Source organism: Schistocerca nitens, chromosome 11 (genome assembly GCF_023898315.1).
Source record: "Schistocerca nitens isolate TAMUIC-IGC-003100 chromosome 11, iqSchNite1.1, whole genome shotgun sequence".
Lineage (NCBI taxonomy): Eukaryota > Metazoa > Arthropoda > Insecta > Orthoptera > Acrididae > Schistocerca > Schistocerca nitens.
Window position 1 is genome coordinate 132,762,013 of NC_064624.1, and position 17,355 is coordinate 132,779,367.

The following is a 17,355-nucleotide window of genomic DNA, read 5'->3' on the forward strand; positions in this document are numbered from 1 at the left end:
TTTTTTATAAGTACATAGACTTGTTTATTTCTACAACGGTTTAATCAGTTTACAGCTTTAACATTTAGCGACTTTTCGACACAATCACCATTTTTAATGCATTTTTGTAGACACTGTTGCAGTTTTTGTATGGCCATGTCATACCAGCTCGTCGCCATGCTGTTCAGAAAGTTATGAACCTCTTCTTTCACCTCCTTGTCAGAGCTGAATCGCTTTCCGGCCAAATGTTCTTTTAACCTAGGGAACAGGCGATAGTCACTGGGCGCCATGTCAGGACTATAGGGTGGGTGATTATGTTCCACTGAAACTGTTGCAGGAGAGCAATGATTTGTCGAGCAATGTGTTGGCAAGCGTTGTCATGGATAGTGTGTACGCCCTTTCTCAACATTCCTCTTCTTTGCCTTTGAATTACCCGTTTGAGTTTTTTCAGAGTTTCTCAGTACCTGTCAGTGTTAATTGTGGTCCCAGTGTGGTCCTCAGTGTATATCAGATTGGTGGATCATGCTGGAAACACCACTTTCTTCAGTGTGTGGTTTAGAGAAGTATTGACTCTTATGACAACATCCGTGGAGAGCATATAAATAATAGGAAAGAAATCAATTTTATGTTACTTATAAGGAGGGCATATTACTAACACAACGAATGTAACATTTCTCAACTAACAGAGAGAGGCCACAGTTTGTTGACATTCACTAATCAAAATAGGACACGATATAGCTGAAGAGAGTACTTTGGAACTTCAGGCATGACTCAACATTTTGGTCTGGTGGGGGATTCTTTGTTTCTAATGATTCCCCTTCCCCCCAAATATAAGTAATGTTACCTTCAGATTTAACATGTCACAAATGATATGATTTTAAGACTTATTAAATCAGTCCTTAGCACATCAATTTTAAACTTAACTTCCAAGAAATATATGACCAGAAAAGCATTCATCTGGAAATATGAGACCTAGTAGCATCGTCCAAATGAGTTAAATATAATAGTGACAATCTTTCAAAACTTTCACATCGTTATTTACTATCCATAAAATTGAAGTGTGCACCCACTGTTATCAGTATTTCCCTTATCACTATGATTGTCCATGCAAATTAACATACCATGGCTATGTGACCGTGACGATGCAGGGGGAGCTGTTTCTCTCAGTCGCTTCTACCTACATTCTGAGCAGTCAGTCCTTACATTAATTGTTTCTTAGTGTAGGTCTAGTAGTAGAGTCTTTGACTAGTAATCAAAAAGTCCTGGGTCCTGCATTCGAACCTCGCCACTGTATAAAGGTTGAATAAAAATCATCAGCAACAGCACCTGAAGATTTATGGCATAAGAAGTCACAATCATTCTGTATGATGAAGTTTAAGACACTACACATTAAAAAACAATAAGCAAAGTAGTGGGATATGGAAATACTAAAGAATGAAGAAATACTCTTGAAATTCTCAAAGGCAATAGATACTGCAATAAAGAATAGCTCAGTGGGCAATTCAGTTGAAGAGGAATGGGCAATCACAGACGTTGGAAAGAAAAACATAGATATGAAGAAGCTAACTGTGAAGAAAACATCGGTAATAGATCAATGAAAGAAGGAAGTACAAAAATATTCAGGGAAACTCAGAAATACAGAAACAGGATGAAACAAACAGGAAAGTGGATGGAAGGCAAGGCGAAATGGCTGCACGAAAAATGTGAAGAAATCGAAAAAATGGACGATTGTCGGAATGACTGACCGAATACTGAAAGTCAAAAGAATGTTTGGTGAGATTAAAAGCAAGGTAGGTAACATTAAGAGTACAATGGTAATTCCACAGTTTACTGCAAAGGAGAGAGCGAATAGCTGGAAAGAATACACTGAAGCCCTCTGTGAGGGGGAGAACTTGTCTGATGACGTGATAGAAGAAAAAAACAGGAGTCGACAGTGAAGAGAGAGAGAACTCAGTATTAGAATCAGATTTCAGAAGATCTTTGGACGACTTAAGATCAAGTAAGGCAAAAGGGATAGATAACATTCTATCACATTTTCTGAAATCATTGCGGGACACGACAACAAAACGACTGTTCACATTGATGTGTAGAATGTATGAACTGGCAATATACTATGAGGCTTTTGGAAAAACATTACCGACAATTTTGAAGATAGCAAGAATCAAGAAGTGCAAGAATTATCACGGAGTCACCTTAACAGCTCATGCATCCAAGTTACTAAGAAGAAGAAGAATATACAGAATGGAACTGAAAATTGAGGACCTTTCTGATGACGATTAGTTTGACTTTATGTGAAGTAAAGGCCAGTTCTCACATTGCAGTTGATAATAAAAACAAGACTGAAGAAAGTCAAGGCAAGTTCATAGGATTTGTCGACCAGGAAAATGCGCTCAACAATGTAAAATGATGCAAAACATTTTAAAGTCTGAGAAAAATAGGGGTAAGCTTTAGGAAAAGATGAGTAATTTACAATATGTACAGGAACCAAGGAGGAAAATTGAGACAGGAAGTTGAAGAATGAATTGCTTGATTAAAAAGGGTGTAAGTCAGGAATGTCGCCTTTCACCCCTAGTGTCCAGTCTTTGCAGCGAAGAAGCAGTGAGGGAAATAATGAAGATTCAAGCATGGTATTAAAATTTGCAGTAAAATAATATCAGTGACATGATTTGCTGATGACACTGCTATCCTGAGTGAAAGTGAAGAATTACAGGATCTGTTGAATAGAATGAATATCTAATGTTTAACAGAATAGGTACTGAGAGTAAATCGAAGGAAGATGAAAGTAATGAGAAGAAGCAGAAATGAGAACAGCAAGAAACTTATCAGAATTAGTGATCACGAAGTAGATGAAGTTACAGAACTCTGCTACTTAGGCAGCAAAATAACCTTTGACAAACAGAGCAAGCAGGACAGAAGCAAACTAGCACTGGCTAAAAAGGCATTCATGTCTACTAGTATCAAAAAGAGCTCTTAATTTGAGGAAAAGTTTCTGAGAATGTACGTTTGAAGCACAGTGTTGTATGACAGATTGACTGTGGGAAAACTGTAACAGCAGAGAATTGAATCACTTGAGATCAGAAGAATGTTGAAAATTCGTTGGACTGATAAAGTAACGAATGAGGTGGTTCTCTGCAGAATTGGAGAGGTTAAGGAATACATGGAAAACACTAACAAGCTGAAGGGATCAGATAATAGGACATGTGTTGAAATGGAGCTGTACAGAGTAAAAACTGTACATGAAGACAGAGATTTCAATACATCCAGCAAATACTTGAGGACCTAATTTGCACGTGCCACTGTGAGATGAAAAGCTTGGCACAGTGTAGAAATTCGCGACAGGGCACATCTTAACCAGTCAGAAGACCGACAAAAGTGATAGCAGGACTTAATAGCCACCACCATATATGCAGATGTCAATCTGAGTTTGTGAAATCTGAGCCTTGTGGAGTCAAACCCATGGTCCAGAGGTTCTATCAACATCACAATACACCAGCACAGCAACATCATCAATAAAGTACCAGGTGAGGAATGCTCACTTAAATTTCCTTTGACGCTTTTCACAATACTAGATACTCTTTCTGATAGTAACCCTTTTATACACCTACCTCTTGTGTTACTGATCAGCCGTGCCTTGCAGCAGTGACAGCACCAGCTACCACCACCTGATGATGTCAAGCAGTTCCACCAACAAAATATTGTGTGAGTTACACAAAATGATCTGGCGGCAAACCCAAGAAGTGTATTTGCAGATTTCTTCTATTTAGTGTGATTTTAACTAAGTGAGCTAGTGTATGGCATGCTCTAGACAACCTTTCACTGTGCGTTTACCTGTCTCCAGTTCGAGTGTACAACACATACAAATTGAAAATAATTGGTAGTACGATTGTTCCTGCACGTTCATAAGTAAATTGCCATTGCTATCACAGGGATTTTCACTAGTCTTGTATTCAGTTCACACTAATGTATATCCAGATGTAGTAATAATTGTAGCAATGAAAGTAGTTAATTCTACATAACAGCTACCTAAAAAGTTATGAGGTTTTTTCTGCTTGCTAAAAGTCTTAAAAAGAAGACTTCATGTATTCAAAAAGATCTTCCCAAGCCACTTCCAGACGGAGGAGTCATCTGAGAAGCCATATCCCCTGCCCAAAAGACTTCATTATCCGAGTATCCAGGGGTATCACAGGGCATCCAGTCAATCTCTCCTGTAATCCAAGTTGCCACAAAAAATGTTGCACTATTGTTCGTCAATGAACTGTAGGTGCCATGTGTTACTGGATGGTTGTGTACAATGCCACACACCAAATTCCTTATGCTCAACAGAAATTTTGTCTCATATTTAAAATTATGCTGACAAGAAAACTGGATACTGTGTAACCATCTACACTGTCTATTAGGATCAGGAAGAGAATGTGCTACAACACATATCGCCATTATGAATATAGCATTTATTGTGTTGATTTAAGACAAAAGACTGGATCGATATAGCTCTCCATAGTAGCCTAGCTTCTGTGTGCATTGCCGTCTCCGCCCAATAACTGCAACACACATCTATTCGTACTCCCTCACTGTATTCAGTCCTTGGTCTCCATCTAGAACAGCGGTCATCAAACTCTTTTACTCAAGAGCCAATACTGACATTCTGAACAGGCACCTCAGGCTGCATATGTACTTGCTTTATTATTAATTGGTAACATAAATTAACATGTTATGAATCCCAAACAGACTAGTTACGTATACTGACGCACGGGCGGGAGAGAGGTGTGTTGACCACACGACCCTCCATGTCCACAGTGATGCATATGGGCTGAGGACGACACGGCAGCCGGGCATTACCGCTGGGCCTTCACAGTCCTGTTCGGGCGGAGTTTAGTTTAGTTTAGTTTTTAACATACTAGTTACAGTAAGAGCGTGGTAAGTCGGCTGCGGCCCCCGAGTCAGCACCGTTCGAAACACTTCATGTCAACTGTTCTCTGATTCAGATTGCTGCCACCCTTAGTGATCCCTAAGTTGTGACACTGACATCCCATGAAATGTTGTTGCGTTATTTGTGTGAGCAGGTGACTGATTAATAACAGTAATTGTACTCATATTTAAATGCCTTTTAGAATATGAGGCACGATTACAAATTGTTATTAAACTTCATGAATGTCTGCTTCATAAATAAAAAGACTCCTCTTGCTGCACTGCATTTTATTTCATGACCACTTCCCAAATTTAAGACTATTACAATCAAATACAAAGTCTTCATAAGAAAATGAAAAACTAGGTGAAGATTTAATTTAAAAAATATACAGTAAAACCAACTGAATATGTTTGGATGAATGATGTTAGAGATTTAACTGATAGGTCAGCAGTTATTTGTGGGAATAACACAAATGTTAAGAAATAGATAGTGTTTTTATTATCAACAATCCAAAAGGAATTCCATATTTGATTACATTTTTGAGTAACTTGTCACATACATTTTAGAAAAATGAATAATATGGAAAAGTATTAGTTAATACTTTAATTAATAAATTACCATTCAAAATGCATACCTCTGGTCATAATTATTGTGGTCCAGGAACAAAATCAGAAAAAAGATTAGCTGAAGGCGTTCAAGGAATAAATCCTCTAGATGATGCATGCAGACAACATGATATTGCATATACAGATAAAAAAAAAAGAAAAAAGAAAACAGAATAATGTATCGGAATAGTGTCAATTTTATTTCATATTCCTTGCTACAAGTATGTATCACATTCGAAGGGGACAGCCTCTGTAATGCACAATGGCGAAGTCATGTTACTTCCATTTCAAATTTATACAATATCAGCTGATCTGTATGAGGCATACATGCCTATGAGTTGTCAGCACAAAAAACATTTCTCACTCCCTGCAACTGCAGGTATATCTACACCTGCACACAGCTTCGCTCTTGTAATGACCGGGCAACTTTACTTTCCTCATGGTGAAGTTGACCAACATCAATTAAACTTAAAGACAAATTAACATATTACAGCACATCTGAGTAATTTTGTTTGTTGACGAGCAGGAGAACTACACTCTTAGTAAGCTCTCCATTGACGCTTTTGGATTTGGCTGTTGCTAGATGTACACTGAAGCACCAAAGAAACTTGAATAGGCATGTGTATTCAAATACAGATACATGTAAACAGGTAGATTACGACGCTACAGTCAGCAACGCCTATTTAAGGCAACAAGTGTCTGGTGCAGTTGATAGATCTGTTACTGCTGCTACAATGGCAGGTTATCAAGATTTAAGTGAGTTTGAACATGGTGTTATAGTCTGGGGGACGACCAATGGGACAGCGTCTCCGAGATGAATCGGGGATTTTCCCTATGACCATTTCACGAGTATACTGTGAATATGAGGGAGTTGGTAAAACATCAAATCTCTCATATCTCTGTGGCTGGAATAACATCCTGTAGAATGGGACCAAAGACAACTGAAGAGAATCATTCGAGGTGACTGAAGTGCAACCCTTCCACAAATTGTTGCAGATTTCAATGCTGGGCCTTCAACAAAGCTTCATGTTTGCCTGGGCCCAACAACACTGACATTAGACTTTATGACTGGAAACACGTTGCCCAGTTGGAGGAGTCTGGTTTCAAATCATATCAAGCTGATGGACGTGTATGGGTATGGAAACAACCTCATGAATCCATGGACCCTGCATGTCAGCAGGGGACTGTTCAAGCTGATGGAGGCTCTCTAATGGTGTGGGGCATGTGCAGTTTTAGTGATGTGGGACCCCCTGTGCGTCTAAATACAATTCTGACAGGTGACATGTAAGTAAGCACCCTGTCTGATTACCTGCATCCATTTGTGTCTACTGTGCATTCCAACAGACTTTAACAGTTTCAGCAGTACAATGTGACACCCCACACGACCAGAATTGCTAGAGTGGCTCCAGGAACATTCTTCCGAGTTTAAACACTTCTGCTGGCCATCAAACTTCTCAGAGATGAACATTATTGAGCATATCTGGGATGCCTTGCAATGTGCTGTTCAGAGGAGATCTCCACCCCTTACACTCTTATGGACAGCCGTGCAACATTCGTTGTGTCAGTTCTGTCGAGCACTACTACAGATGTTAGTGTAGTCCACGCCATGTCACGCTGCAGTGCATTTACATACTCTCGAGGGCCCTAAAAGATATTAAGCAGGTGTCCCAATTTCTTTGGCTCTTTGGTGTATAATATCACAAAGGGAAACATGAAAAAGAATTATTTACTGTATTTACTCAAATCTAAGCCGCACTCGAATCTAAGCCGCACCTGAAATTGAGACTCTAAATTCAAGGGGAGAGAAAAGTTTTAGGCCGCACCTCCAAATCGAAACAATGTTGGTCCATTGAAATATGAGACACAATTTAGGTCGAATGAATGACGATACAGCTACATTCGTTTGCTTCGAGTCTTAAGCTTTACCAGGTAGCCATTGCTATGTGTCAGGCACTCCGTCCATATTTATACGGGTACCCTTCCTTTTTCACGTGCTTCGTCTGGTTTGAACTGATTGCTTATTTTGCTTCGATCTGATAAGTGCCGTTTTCTTTGTTCTAGGTGCTCACGTCACTAAGCTGAAAATGCATTACTGTACTGTTCGTCCCATTCTGATAGTGCGTGTTTAGGGTCTGTCGCCGCTCGCGGCATGGCTTGCTTTTGTGCGCGCTAACACCGCCTACAATAAAAAAAAAAGGAGAGGAATTGTCTCATCAGCGAAACAATGGCAAGAGACTGCTATTTGTTGTTACTTACACTGCTGCTTTCTTTGATAATGATCAACGAGAACCAAATAATAGACTGCGTATGATACAACATGTTCTGAACGAGAGTTAGGCAAAAATGTTTCTCCGTTTGAAAATCTTTGCGGCCGCTTCTTTAGTACATCAAATTCTGCACAGAAATCAGAGTCATCTTAGATTTAAAAATCTAGTCAGTTGCTGTGCTTCATTTCTGACTGTATCACTATTAGGCATAAGAATAATACGAATATAAACATGACACGATACGTATATTCTTCCGCGTTTGCTGTTGCCTCACTCAAGTTTCGCAGTTTATTAGGCAGACAGGATTTAAATGAGATAGCAGCAAACACGAAAGAATACATGGCAAAATGTTTATATTCGTATTATTCTTATGGTGAAGAGAATACTGCATGTGATTCACATTTCATCAGGTTCCTATTAGCAACCATCTCTTCTCAGGGGTAGGAAAAAATTCAGAACGTAAAGTTGGCCATATTGACAAACATCTCAAACAGTCTCGCCAGACGGATTTTCGTAGTACATTGAAATTCTGCTACATTCGAAGATGAACAATACGGAATTTGTATTTACTTCGTTGGATAAATGCAGTGGTCTAAACACGGGGCGGAGAAAAAAGCTCGTCTTCCACTTTTTTTTTTAAATTTATTTACTGACGCAGAGGTTTTGGCGCCAGTATTTATCTTTGTGCCTACAAAGCATGCCTGTGTCGCGCTACATATATTTGACGGCAGAAGTTAGTTGTTGCGGCACCTACCAACATTTTTCAGAACTTCCGCTTGCTTTGCGCTCGATTCTAAGCCGCAGGCGGTTTTTTGGATAATAAAAAATTGAAAAAAGTGCGGCTTAGATTCGAGTAAATACGGTAGTCCTAAATGAATCTGATTGACATTATGATAGTTTTTTGTATTACGTTTCAAATTATCCTTTAGCTGCAATTAATGAAAGGTGTGTAGTTTTTTTATTATCGCGAGTTGGTTCTTTTATAAATATTCAGGGTCAAGAGATGGCAAAATAATCCACGCAAGATACTCCATATCCCAATGTAACACACTTGCTGTTATTTTGGACAGTTCAGTCCACAGTGTTGCTGGACTATAATGCAGGCTACGGTAGAGTTAGGGACTGTTTCACAACTGCTGTAAGGGAGCTTCTCTTATGTCAGTTACCTCTACTAAGTGGCTGCATGCTTCTTGCATCTCAATCTGCGACATGCCAGCAAGAAGCCCCGTGTTCGAAGCTATGTTGTGAAGTGACATGCAAGAAACACAACATGGCATTGAAGACGGGGCTCCTCCCTGCCAAGATGTGACTGTGCTGACTGCTCCGAGCTGCTGGGCGCCAGAGTCACGTCTGCGCCATTTTAAGCTTCCAGCAGCATGCGCAGGTCGCTCACAAAACTCCCTCTCTCAGCCTTCATCTCTGCCATTACAGTCACTTCTGAAACATACAGAGTGCAATGTAAGTGGAATCTGTCATGCCACACAAAGTAGTTTATCTGTTGTTCCACCAATGCAGAGTAACTGAAAGATCTCAAACTAGGTCCAGCTCTTTCAAAGATTCTGAGGTACACCCACCCTAAACGATGGAAATATATATATTTTTCAGTAATGTATATAATAATTTCAAGTGTAAGGAAGAACTTAATATTTTCTCAGACACATTTCATATAGCTGTCAACGTTTGAGAATGTTAATATCATGTGATGTTTTCAAAGAGGAAGTAGGTAGCCTTAAAGCTGCATCTTGAAATGCTGCCTTATTCTTTAGTAGTGTCCTACAAACTTTATATTATTACAAAATAGGAGGTCTGTTCAGAATACTGCAGAACATTCGTAATTTCTCGCTAATACTGTGTTGGAGCAAAATGTGGTTGGCATCTCTGTGTTTAATGCTTAATTGACAGTGTTTGTTTAATGCGTAACTGCCAGAAGGTCCGTTGATGTATGTCTGCTAGTTACGGTTCAGTGCTATATTGAGTAGCATGTTGTGTCACATACTTTCCAAATTTCAAGGTGGCAGAGTTAAGAGGAGCAATGTGTCTGCTTTAAATTTTGTGTGAAACTCAAGGAAACCTTTACAGATACACATCAAATCATGCAGAAAGTGCACAGTGACGCGTGCTTAAGCCATACTCGATGTTACAAGTAGTTCACACAGTTTAAAACTCGCCGGACAGAAGTTAAAGATAACCCTCGTTCAGGACGCCCTTCGAAGCCTGCTGACAACGCTCCTATCAGGAACTTCAACAAACCCGTGTGTGCCAATCAAGACTAACTGTCCAAGAGATTGCAGAAAAATGTAACATTTCGGTAGGATCATGTAACAAAACACTGCCACAGCATTTTGGGATGCATCGTGTTGCTGCCAAGTTCGCCCCACGGTTTATGAGTCGAAACCGGGAAGACCTCCGCCTCAAAATCTGTGAACGGCTTATGTATTCAACAAATGAGAACAAGATGTTCCTTAAAACATCATTATGTTAAAATAACTTAAATTCTGTAACACTTAGCTGATCTCATTCTGTTGTGGGGACACAAAAAGCCTCTGCACCTATTCAGATTTTGGGAGTGCTTCAGCTGTGACGATTCTGTCCAAATGGGTTACTTGAATTAATATTAACAGTAACATGAATCCAATTTTCCATGTAGCATCAACATCACCCAAGTATGTCTGTACGAAGCATCGCAAGTGTTTCATAAGTCCCATATAAAATTGTGAAACCCCCTGTACTTGCTTCTTGTGATGTAACGGGTTAAAGTGGGTAATCACTTGCTCAACTTTCAGCTTACATACTGATGAAGAAGGAAAGTGCATGAACACAAAGCAGCAACCTTGCTTCCCTTGCACTTCTACCACACATTCTTCCCACCTCCACATTGTAACACACATGGAACACAATTTATCCATAAATATGATTACTGTTCTTAGATGTGGTACACACATTAAATATTTGTTTTTAACTCCTTTCATTTCAAGGTAAACATGAATTTTACATCCTTAGAACAATAGTTTTCATAATGTTGCAATTTTTCTATCCCCTGCAACACAAACTATTAGTCCTGGAGAAAAACGAATAAAACCCTTTTTGGTAGCAAATTTTAAATTTGTATTGGTAAATATTTTTGCTGCAAGCTGCACTGTTCAAGTTATCATACCAATTATAAAAAAATTAACCTTTAAACAACCCCTCCCCCACTCCAATGCACACATATCACTGGACAGGATTTTTAGTATAGTTTTCAGGACACTCGTTCCTAGTAATGTGCAAAAATTTGTGACTACACAATTTTGTTCCCCTCATTTTCCTTCTCTGACTGGATTACATGGTGAATACACGTTTTTCAGTCACATCAGTAAATTTCTGCCAGTTTATGAAAATTAGTTCAGAACACTGTTGACATATTTTCAATGCCACCTGGAGATGTTCATTTACAATGAAACTGGTTTTGGTGTAACAAATGTACTTGAAACATGGTTGTGGTGGTTGTTATTAACATTTAATACACCATGCAGTTCAACTGTGTGAGAATATTAATACACAAACAATCGATTTGCCAGCAGAAAATCTGGAGCAGGAGCATGAATATAATTTCAAACATTTTTTAATGAAAATTGTGACAGGCTATTATGGTTTAATTTTCAAGGAGAGGAATGGAAAGCCCTGTAATTGAAGTAGCACATGAAGTGAAAGAAGATATCTCATGGTCTCTCAGCATTTTCTAAGGTTCAGCTCCAAGGTTAAGCAGTGTTTAACAGAACTTGTTGCCTTTGATTCTAGAACTTCACAATTTTCAATTAATTTAAAAAGACCTATTTTAAGCTATCAGTGTTATAATCATATTTTAAAAGGTATTTTCAAGCAAACGTTGAACCCGGTAATCTGGATTAACTCATAACGATATGAAAATGGGGAATAAGAACCTCATGCCAAAAACTAAATTGGCATAAAATAAATGCCAAAATAAGAATAAACTATCATTATTCTCATGACATACCATCTGTTAGATTTGCCAACTCACAATCAAACTGTCACTTCTCAAAGTAACATATACATCCAGCTATGCTGTTCATCAGTATGTAACAACAAAGAACAATTAATATTCAATTACTTTGCCAACTTACAACCAAGGCGTCACCTTACAACCTAATATATACTTTGGGCTATGGCACAGATCAGTCTGTCACAACAATTGTCATTATGCTTCAGCCACCCTATCAATATTTGTTATATTTACTTACTTTCCTAAATTTTTCCACAGAGCTGAGTGTGGATTACATTTGTGAAATTACTGGCAAAAGTAATCCCAAACTGATACTTCATTTTTTAAAGTCTATAATGAAGCACATTTATATTTATTAAAATTCAAGTACAGGAATAACACCATTGCAACAGTTTCACTCTTGGGCCCATGAGTGAGTTTGTAGGCCAACAGCTGACCACACTCCAAATGGCTGCATTTTGTCAAATTTCAAGTCATATGCAAATGAGGCTTCACAATTCACAAGTAGAAGGGCTTCAATTTTCTGTAATATTATTTACAACAATGTGAAGTGAATTTAGGAATTGGTTATGAACAAACTTGTCAATCGATGGTTTATAAAATATTTCTAAAAATTATTCATTATGCATTTCAGGTATAGCCCATCATCAGATGGCCTGCTAAATTAACAACACAATGCGAAAATGTATAGAAATGCATTAATACAGACACAAAGGTTTTGAAAACCAACATTACAATACTGTGACAAGTCCTTCCAGCTTATAAGACCACGAAGTTACTGCATTCAAATAAAGCAATGCTGAGGGGGCATACAGACAGCTAGCAGACAAATGAATATAATGGGGAACACTACATGAGTAACCTTCCTTGTACTAGATGGATTGTGAGTGATGGTGCTGCGAACTGCCAATACAGGAAGGTAAATTATAACTTTTTACCATGATTTATTTTACAATAACAGAAATTTTTACACACTTAAAGTAGTGTATATTTCATGCAAATATACAGGGAAATTAAACTTATTGAAGACATGAAGTAAACAATAAAAAGAGTAAAATAAAAATATTTAACCTTAGCATAAAATTGTAGTTACGAAGTACCTTGCAGTGTAACTGGATAGATACAAAATCTACTCACCAAGCAGCGGGAGGCGAACACAGATATAGAAGGTATTATGTATGCAAGCTTTCAGAGCCATTGGCTCCTCCTGACAGAAGAATTTAAGGGGAAGGAAGGGGAACGAAGGAAAAGGATTGGTGGGTTCGTTGATTTGGGGAGGAGGCCAAACAGTGAGGTCATCAGTTCCATCGGATTACGGAAGGATGGGGAAGGAAGTCGGCCATGCCCTTTTAAAAGAACTATCCCAGAATTTGCCTGAAGTGATTTGGGGAAATCAAGGAATATCTAATCAGGATGCCCGGATGTAGGTTTGAACCGTCTTCCTCCCGAATTCAAGTCCACTGCGCCACCTCACTTGGTATGAAGGAAAAGGACTAGTGAGGTTTAGGAAAAGGGGTAGAGTTCAGAGGAGTCACCCGGAACCCCGTATCAGGGGCGAATTACCAGATGGGATGAGAAGGTAAGACTGATTGTTGGGAAATGCACTGGACATGGTTTGAAAACCTGAGAGCTAAAAAGTGGAAAATAGGGCAGTATGGAAGACAGATTACTGCTGAAACATCATACACAAGTTAACAAGGCGCTGTGTGTGATAGAGGTGGGAGGGGGGGGGGGGGGGGGCGGTAAAAAAAATACACACATCAGAAAATGAAAGATATAGAAAACTAAAATGTAGTGAACAAAGGAATAGTTACTGTGAAGAAATGCAGAGATGGAAGAAATTAAGCTAAATAAGTGCCAGGTCGGTGGCAAGAACTGGGACATGTTGTAGTGCCAGTTCCCACCAGTGGATTTCAGAGAGACTGGTTTCTGGGGGAAGAATCCAGATGGTATGTGTGGTGAAACAGGCACCAAGGTCATGACTATCATGTTGTAGCGCATGCTCTACTACAGGATATTGTGTTTGCCAGTAAACATCCTCTGTCTATGCCCATTCAGCCTGATAACCTGGTGGTAGTCATGCCGATATAAAAAGCCAAGTAGTGTGCACGTAACAGCTAGTATATGACGTGTCATTTCACAGATGGCTCTATCTTTGATAGTATACGTTTTGCCAGTTACAGGACTGGTATACACGGTGGTTGTAGGTTGTTTTATTTCACTATGTTTACCTCACAAAACAGGACATACTAGATTTGTAGTAATGGGAGATGCGGAAGAAATCGTGAAGAAATTAAGGGTCCAGTTGCAGGAACTAGGAAAAGACTGCATCTAAGCTGAAGTGTTTTGAGGTAATAAGTACTGAAGAATGATCAACATTTTATTCTCATTGTTGTACTAACCCAGTGCTAACTAATCAATGAAACAGTGAATGGTAACTGACTACGATTTTCAGCATTTTTGATTAGCTACTAGCTTAATTTCTCTTCTGTATTTTGCACAGTTACAAATGTATGATCTTCCATTTTGTGATCCACAGAGTCAAGTAAAACAAGTTACAAAAGAAGTACTTTTTATGCCCAAGTAAAATCTTTTTATATATATGAAGATGGTATATGTTCTTTCAGAGATGTCCGAAACAACAGATACCATTTGTGACCATGCAGCTCGTTAGAATGAAATTACAATGAAATGAATACCCTTAGCTGCATACAGGCATTGACATACGTCAACTAGGACAGATGAAAATGTGTGCCCCAACCTGGAATTGAACCCAGGATCTCCTCCTTACATGGTAGACGCTCTACATCTGAGCCACCGAGGACACAGAGGATAGTGCGACTGCAGCGACTTATCTCTGGCACGCCTCCCGTGAGACCCACATTCTCAACTTATTGTCCCGCACGATATTCATAGTTCCCCTGCCCATTATACTCATTAATCATGGCATTGCTGCCGTCACTGTGTGACACACACGCACACACACTCTTTATATAATTTTCACCCTTCTTTTGTACATCTGGCTATCTTCAGTGTGGATACACACACAGTGCCCGAACGGGAATCGGCAGTAAGGCCGCGAGTAATGAGTGTAATGGACAGTGGTATTATGAACATAGTGCGGGACAATAAGTTGAGAATGTGGGTCTCACGGGAGGCGCACCAGAGATAAGTCCCTGCAGTTGCACTATCCTCCATGTCCTCGGCGGCTCAGATGAACAGAGTGTCTACCATGTAAGCAGGAGATCCTGGGTTCAGAGTCCTGGTTGGGGCACACATTTTCATCTGTCCCTGTTGACATATATCAACACATATGCAACTAAGGGTATTCATTTCTTTGTAATTAAATCTTTTTACTTTACCTTTCTTTTTTTATCTTTTACTACTTGTCTTAAATTGTTTTATTCTGCATTTACGTTGGCATGAAATACATCCTAACTTAAATATGTAAAAATTTCTGTTCTTATTGTGAAACTAATCTTGGTATGAAGTAATGGCTTACTATCCTATATTGGCAGGCTGCAGAGCCGCCACTCATATCCCATCTAGCATAAGTGAGGTTAGTTATGTAGTGATGAGGGCCACTATATTCATTCTTCCGCTAGATGTGTGTGTCATCTCAGCTTTTCTTTGTGTGAATAAAGGAACTTCAAAAAGTCTAAAGACTTCTTTGTCATAGCACTGTAATTATATTGTATTGCAGTATGTATTTATGTGAAAAAAATATGAATTTTGTTTTTCACACCTTTATACCCGTATTAATACATCTCTATACTCTGACATTTGCAGTATAAAAATGTGTTAATTTAGTAGGTCATCTGGCAATGGGTTACACCCAAAACGCTATATGAAAATAAAGGAATTCCATTACCACCTAGTTATTACTTTTTGCAAACTGTCAGCCTTTTATAGAATCACATTAAAGATTGTTAGATTGCACATCTCACAATTGATTTTCATTGGTTGTTACACTAATCAATGTGTGTTGCTGACAACACAGACCTTAATTTTGCACCTATTGGGCTGCATAACAATTAACTCCTAATGACATTTATCAGAAACTGAACTTTACAGCTGTTGCTTGTGCTGAAGCCTTGTTTACGTATTCAAAGACAGCTTTTGATGTAGACTGCCATGAAACTAACTTCGCAGACCAGTGATCTTTTCAAACTCAATTCCAAATTAATTATTTTTGGTCAGAAGGGAACACCTAACAACAACAAGTAAATCACATTTTCCACGTAACTTAATAATGCACTACCTGCAGTGGTTCAATTTATAAGTTTCTTTACATTGCTGATATTCAACATAGGGGGACCAATCTTCTGCTGCACATTAAGAGTTGACATTTACAAGAAGAATACCAAATCAGAATAAACCCTTTCTACACTAACATACCATGAATTCCATTGAGTGGTGCACTATAACTTTATGGATATTTATTAAACTCTCCTCTCCATTCAATGTGAAGTTCAAAACAAACTGTACTTTAATGTAGTGTTATGAAATGTCACATTTAACATCAACACAAAGAGTTCTTATGGGGCAGACACTTTATTGCTCACATGGTGGTTTTGGAGCAGTTACAGTTCCATCATCTGGTGTAATAACTAAATCACTTAACCATCTGAGATCTTCACCCCCATGTTGTCTAAGAACAAAAGTTCAAAAAGGGCAAAAAGGGGACAAAGTCCATAAAAATTGCTGCCCCAAAAGAAACACACATTTTATGGCATTTATGTTCCCTCACCCTTTTTTTAGTCTTTTGACACAATTTTTGTTCCATGACAACATTGGGGTATACAGATAACATCAGATGGCTAAATTATGCTATTTTTTTACATTACACTAAATTATTCTATTTTTTTTACACTACACGAAAGAAATTTGACTTGTGAAACCAACCATGTATGCCATAAAACATTGTTGATTTAGGATTATTGTGAAATTTATTCATTTTACATAATTAAATCAACAGATAACCGTATTATTATTATTATTATACTGAATTTATCATGCTTCCAGCAACATAACATGAATTACGCTTACTGACACACCATCCTGCACACAGAAATTAATGAACAGCAGTGAGAAACACAAGGAAGTCACTTACCATGGTGTCTGGCTTAGCACACATCTCATCTGTTTTTTCCTTCTTTGACTGAAATGGTTTTCAAATTGTCCAGGACTATAGTCCTGTATAGGCCTACCTGAAAAACGAGGGCTCTCATAAGAACACTCAAATTTAAAACCCTCTACTGGCCACAGGAAATGGACAACTACACAGTAAATAAAACAATTGGTATGACACAAAATGTTCAAAGGAAAAACTGATTCACAACTTTCTGGTTATAACATCACAAAACAAAGTAACAGTATATCTAAATCTCAGGCTGGGAGACTATCCAATTGCGAGATTTATGGGAGACATCTTGCCTTTTTCTTCCCTTTACGAATATCTTCAGAATTATGATCAGTCAAAACAACTGAGAAACTAAAGTTAATTCACCAAATCTGAATAAAACCATTTACTATAATACTACTCATGAAGGAAAAAAAGATAAGATGGCTCTTTAAATCTTGATGGATAAATATTGA

At 38.4% G+C, this 17,355-nt stretch overlaps 1 protein-coding gene across 9 annotated transcripts in view; it reads right to left on the reverse strand.

The window, feature by feature from the left end:
* Positions 1-17,355, reverse strand: part of LOC126213048 (uncharacterized) — a 372,240-nt gene that overhangs the window by 84,164 nt on the left and 270,721 nt on the right. For 2 of the 9 annotated variants that reach the window (XR_007541049.1, XR_007541046.1), the window contains exon 4: positions 5,431-8,923. The exons of 3 other annotated variants lie outside the window; for them this stretch is intronic. The gene's annotated coding sequence lies outside the window, so the exon portion shown is untranslated. Of the gene's footprint in view, positions 1-5,430; positions 9,195-16,870; positions 16,968-17,355 lie in introns of those variants that run through there. 4 more of the 9 variants (XR_007541044.1, XR_007541042.1, XR_007541045.1 and 1 more) reach the window with 3 other exon arrangements.